Source organism: Panicum virgatum, chromosome 4N (assembly GCF_016808335.1).
Source record: "Panicum virgatum strain AP13 chromosome 4N, P.virgatum_v5, whole genome shotgun sequence".
Lineage (NCBI taxonomy): Eukaryota > Viridiplantae > Streptophyta > Magnoliopsida > Poales > Poaceae > Panicum > Panicum virgatum.
In genome coordinates this window covers 47062969-47069323 of record NC_053148.1, presented here as the reverse complement: position 1 = coordinate 47069323, position 6355 = coordinate 47062969, and the positions used below count along the sequence as shown (strand labels likewise).

Here is a 6355-nt window from a genome sequence, read left to right as displayed (position 1 = left end):
CCGTCTCATTCCAGTCTTGTGGTAGCGCTGTTGTCCCAGGTTGTCGCTCTATGAACCGGTCCTTATGGAGAGTGGCCAACCCAGCAGTAAGCACCGTGCCGGCCCCCTAAACCATGTTTCTAACAAAACCAATTTTAAACGAGACGTGAGCCACTCAAGCCACACAGAGGGCCACTCTCAGAGTTAAGTTGCATATACCATTAATCAAATTAATTAAAAATGACCATTATGTGTTATAGTGCGGCACCTAGCACAACTAACTAAAATGCAACCCAAAGGATATATATAAAGGATATAAAGTGGCTAGGAAAGTCCTTATAGGCATACAGTATTAAAATGCAGTATGAAAATATATTTAAAGTGATAGGTTGTTCATGTTATACTTGCCTTCCTCGTACTGCTCCTGCTGCTGCTCAAAGTGCTTAGAAGACGGCTGCTCCAGGTACTGGTACTGGGGCTCCTCCGGTAGCTCAACGTCTACTCACGAACACATGGCCAAAACAAGGCACAACAATAAGCATACAAGTAAACACTAACAAAAGCTAAGAAAAACTACATCAATACATAAAAACAGCACACTAAACTTGTCTAAAACTATTCTACGCATTACAACGATCGCGTGGACATAAAGAACGCTTAAAACGGAGTTAAAACACATAATCTAGGCTAAAAACAAGGTTCGGGGACTAAACTGCAAGAAATCTAAGGTTCCAGGGGCTTTTCTGCAAAAACTGAGGGCCTAAATGTAATTAACCATTAAATCTAAGGGCTAGCATGCAAAACCGATAGCCTGGACGGCGGGTTATATATTTAAAAAGATCAGGGGGCTGGGCGCTAAAAACTGGGCCTCTGTGTAAATAGTTTTACACTTCTGTGGACTGCGGGTTGATAACCATCAAAGACAGGGGTTCTTATGCAAAACCGCCACAGCGAACCGGTATCTTTGAATCTGGGCGCTTGGATCTCGATCTAAAGGCTCGGATCTAAACAGCTGAGGTTCTAATCGCGGCCGACGATTTCGGATCGGGCGGCTGGGTTGCTTCGCGGGCGGCAACGGCGGCGAAACGCGCCGGCGGCGAACTCCCGCGGTGGCGCAGCGCCGGAGAAAGCCGAATCCGGCCTTCCCGTGGCTGATTCGGGTCGTGGCTGGGCTCTGGAGCATGCCCGTGGCACGAGTAAGCCACTGGGGCACTCGGCGGGGCGTTGTGGGGTTCGGGGAGGGGCCCGCGGCGGTGGGGGCGGCTCGGGGTGGCAGAGCATCGCCGGCGACGGCGTCCTAGAGGCCCCAAAGGCTACGACTTACCGGTTCTAACGCCCAAAAGGTCCAGGGAGAGGTTGCGGTGCTCACCGGGGTTTTAATCGAGCGAAGATGGCGTGTCGGAGGCGCAACAGCGATGTCCGGCGGCGACGCACGGGCGGAGCTCGGGGTAGAAGCTCGCGGTCCGGGACGCAGGTGTGCGACTTCGGCCTTCCTAGTCCTGCGGATCGGTGTGTGAGGTCCCTGCGATGAGGCCAAGGGGATCAGGCGGGCCGGAGACGCGTCAGCGACGTTAAATCGCGGTGGCGGACATCCTTACCCGAGACGGCGTCCGGCTCAAAATCCGGGGAGTGCAGGCTGGAATCGAGGGTAGCGTGCTCGGGTTTGGTCCCTGAGAACACGGCGAAGACGTTGCGCGGGCTGTGGGGCTTTCGGTGCAGCGGGGCGGTGTGCTTACGGCGGAGCAGAGGCGTGGCGGCACGGCGGGGCGAGCTGGGGCACGACGTGCTCTGGCTGCGCAAGTAGGGGGAGAGTGGGGTGCAGGGAAGGCTCATGGGGCCAATTAAAGAGGGAGGCCGTGAATCTCGGCACGGAACGATGGCAGGCGCTCCGGTGATCTCGGCGAGATTGGGTTACCGTGTTGCGGATCGCGCAGATCGCGCAACTGCCGGCGTGATCCCGAACTCGGACGGCTTCTAGAAGCGGAGGGCACGGGAGGTTGGCCAGTGGGTCCTGCAGGTGCTAGGGGTCCACAGGACAGCGAAGGAACGCGGCACGAGCGGGGCGGAGTGGTTCCGGGAGCGCGGCGGGGAAAACGGGCGGAGGAAGAGGAAGGAGCTGACCGGTGGGTCAGGGCTGTCAGCGGCTCGCGGGGGACGCGGCTGAGAGAGCTGGCCTGGGAGCGTGGGAGCGAGGCGAGCGGGCCGTGTGGGGCGTGAGGCGTGGGCCGTGTGCGGGAGAGGGCGCTGGGCCAGCGCGGGGGAAAGAAACTGGGCCGGCTGGGTAGAGGGAGAAAGAGGGTCGCGGGTTGGGCCAAGGAAACTGGGCTTTGGGCTTGGTTTAGGTTTCTAGGTTTGGTTTCTTTTTTTTTGGTTTCTTTTCCTTTTCTATTCTAGCTCAAACAAAACTATTTGAATTCAAACAAAATTTGAATTCAACCATACTATGTACACAAGCAATTAAAATAAATGCTCCAGCATGAATGCAGCAACAAAGTTTTAACCTAAGGAAAATTTTAATTAATTAAGGAACAAAAATTAGATTAAATGCAAGACTAACACAATAATCCTTGGAAATTTAAATAAAGCCAATTAAATTTATTAATAAATGCTGAAATTTAAATTAGGGTGTTACACACATAAAATGACGAATTAATTCAATTGTAACAAACCAGCTTTAAAAATAAATTTCAAACCGTAGCTCAAATGAACTTTTACCTAAAACCAAAGTTGTAGGGTTTCAAATGATGAACAACTTTCATGTTTAAAGTTTTTAAAGTTGCTACACAAAAATTGAAGAAAAAATGAATATGAACTTGAATAGGGCAATAATTCATATTTATCGAACATTCAAATTTAGCTCTTCATCTAAACTTCAAATGAGTTTTTTCCTGAAAAGAAAGTTGTGAAGTTCGAAATTTTCTACAACTTTTGTGTTGAAAATTTTTCACGTGTCCATTGAAATTTTTAAGAAAAATTAAAGTCAACTCTCTCTCCTCTCTCTCTCTTCCTTCACTCCTCTGTCTCACTCCCCTGCTTCCAGTGCCGCAGCGCCGCCCTGACCCGGCCATGATGCCCGTCGGCCACGCGCCGCGCCCCTACCGCCATGCTGCCATCGCTGCCTGCACTGCCGCTGCGTTCCGCTCAGCCCACGCACGCCCCGTTCCGACAGCCGCTCGGCGACAACGCCGTGGCGACGCCGCCGGCCATCAATGCCGAGCGCATCGTGCCAGAGCTTGGGTTCCAATGCTTAGTTGAGTACGCACTGCATTTAGGAACACATGATGCCCAGAATGCATATAACTAAACATGTCATACAACTAAACATGCCCAGAATGCATAATAACTAAATGCATATAGTACGCACTGCATTTAGGAACACATGATTGCACAATTCTATCTACTAATTAATTGAGTCCATATTGAAATCCTTCTATTATAAACTTAATCCTTCTATTAGTTTTAAGAAACTAAAGGTGTTTGGTGAGAAAGTAAGAGGTTCTGTGTGACGACACCAGGCTTTTAAGTCACCTATGCTCTGCAAATGACAGGATTGTCGGACCCAGTAAATGTGATTTTGCTTCCTGAAACAAAAGTAAAACATTACAGAACAAACAACAAATATTTCACTATAGTGCCTACTGCAGGTGCAGCACTTGCAGTCCCATAATATCCTTAAAGCTGGATAGATATGCCATTTTAGTTTAGAAATGCAGGATGCGAGGCAAGCTTTTACAAACTGATTTGAAAGTGAAGCTGGAAGCACAAGACACAGTACAATTCCCATGGAATTGTGAACAATCATGTTCGAAACAGCACTGAGGTACCTGTATATATGCTTCACGCCCATCACATTCACATCCTGGGACACATTGTACCTTCAATATACATGGCAAATTATAGATGGCATTTTCAGGAAAAATAGCAAACAGCAAGGTATATGGTGACCATTTGATATTATTGGAAGCAAGAGAGAGACACTGACACCACATACTTTTATTCCCATGCAAATTCACTTTAGCGGTATTCTATCAAACACTTTAGGGACATAGAGCATTAAGCACTGAGCACGTGATTCTAAACAAATTAGCATCCACAATCTAGGCACAATACGGAAAAGACAAATGGGTGAGCACGGAGGGAAACAACTTGCCTTCACTATCTCCAGTGGCGATGATGGGGGCGGAGGCAGTGGTCGTCAGGGCCAGCGTCCGGGGCGATGAGGAGATGGCGGGAGAAGGCGGCGACGGTCTGGAGGACGGGCGCCAGTGGGGGTCGCGGGGGTGGAGGAGGAGACCCGTGCCGCCCGCCGCCCGCGCAGCAGAGAGGTGCCGGCCACCGTGGCCACGGCCGGTTGGCCAGCGCCTCTGCGCGTGAGCGTGGCACAGAGGCAACGCCGGCCTGCCGCGTCACCGGCCAGCGCCTCCACGTGCGCGAGCATCGGTACAGGAGGCCGGCAGAGAGGGGACCCCAGGCAGGCGCCGGCCACCGAGGCCACGGCCTCCGCGTTTGCGAGCACGAGGGCGACACAGATCCGCGAGGGACCAGGCAGATCCGCGAGGGACGGAGCGGATCGGGCGGCTCCTCCTCCCGCCCGAGCGCCGCCGCTCGCTGTCGCCGGCTGCCGGCAAGGAGGAGCGCCAGATCTGGGCGACCGGTGGCCGGGTTCGCAGGGGCGCGGCGAGGGGCGGCCGGATCCCAGCCCGGCCAGCAAACGGCGGCGAGGGGAAGCGGCGGCCGGACCTGGAGGCTGGAGGCGGAGGCAGGAGCCGGACCCGGAAGCGGCATCGGAGGCCGTCGCGCGGAGGCGGAGGCAGAGGCCGTCACGCCGGATTACGCGTCTGCGGCCGTGGGGGATTTTTTTTGGTGGGTTTCGAACCCGGCGTGCGGTAGAGGGCGGGCGCGCGCGGTCGGCGGCTCACCGGAGGAGGGTTCCCAGCTCCGTGCTGCAGCGCGCGGGGCAGCCGGTGCACGTGGGCAGCCGCGGCCGGCGGGAGAGCGGTGTGAGGCGGCGGCGGCCGATCGGCCGATGAATTTTTTTGGTAGAGAAAAGAGAAATCAGATTTGGGAGCCAAAAGAGCCGGGGTTGGGAATCGAACGCGGGACGCGAGCAGGGGGGCGCGGGGGGCGGACGCGCGGGCGATGGGCTGAATGGGTGCGTTGAAGCCGCGGATCCATATAACATCAGCCGTCCGATTGAGTTGAAGCTGCTGAAGAGAAGGTCTCAGCCGTAGATTTTTATGAAGTTGCTTTCCTGGGTACACTTTATTGGGTACAGATCAAGTTTGCTATCTCAGCGGGGGCTTTTTTTGGGGTGGCTTTAGCGTAATTTAATCCGTGCTTTATTGGGTAGAAGATACCATATGAAGCTCTCACTGCTCACATGTAAGTTTTTTATGTCTTGTAGGTTTTTTTGGACTTTGTTAAAAGTCTGTATGCAAAGTTCATATATTGGGATGAAGATATGTATGACCTGGAAAATGACACACCTGCCCATGCATCAAAGTAAGTAACCATGCATATTTCTATTGCTAAGCAGATGGATAATTGCCCTTTTTGCTTCGCTAAATCTACCTTATCACAATAAGTTTCAGCGCAGCAATTAGTGAAGACTTGGGGCAGGTTGAATATATTTTGACAAATAATGGGAACATTGACTGATAATAAGATGATCTTCAGAAGATGCTGTGTGAACCAGCCCACTCACTCTTCAGGTAATTCAGTCTTACTCCTTCCTGCATTGTTCTGCAGATTACTACTACCCTTCTTGTTTGTGAGTAAATTTAATCACTATTTTCCTGTTGTGTGCGTATCAGAGACCTTTGGAGAGGATTAATTTCAGGGGATGATGCAAACCATTGATCTAGGAGCATCATACTGTAATTTGGATGCCGCGGGATAATAAGGTGTAGTGGAGTACATGAATGTGAATTGACTACTTCAGACAACACCTTGGCAAGTCACCTTCTATGGTTGCAGGATCTGATAGTTCAGTTTATCTACCTTGTGCCGATTGATTGGATATGTTGGATGTAATACATGCTCACATCTCACGTCATCTAATTGTCCCATGAAATTTTGGTGAATTTCGTAATTGCTATTATGTGCTTGTAATCATTTCATTTTGGCATGAGTACAAATGGATGCTTTGTCCCTTTTGCAATTATGCCATGGCCACTGGTGAAGCAGGTATGCACTCTGCAAGTGATTATGCACTGATAGAAACTGAATCTGTTGTATAAGAGGCATGCTGTTATGAGCGTGGTGGGATTGAGAGGATTGCGGAGGAAGAAGGTGCGGCTGCTGCCGTGCTGCAGTACCCTCGGTGCTACAGTACCACGCGAGCACTGTTCATGAGGCGGCGGCTGCGAGGCGAGAG

At 51.6% G+C, this 6355-nt stretch overlaps 1 long non-coding RNA gene across 1 annotated transcript; it reads left to right on the top strand.

The window, feature by feature from the left end:
* Positions 1-5368: 5368 nt before the first annotated feature.
* Positions 5369-6142, top strand: LOC120668524. The gene is made up of 3 exons (XR_005672467.1): positions 5369-5481; positions 5565-5690; positions 5793-6142. It is a non-coding gene; the product is annotated as an uncharacterized LOC120668524 (long non-coding RNA).
* Positions 6143-6355: the final 213 nt, after the last annotated feature.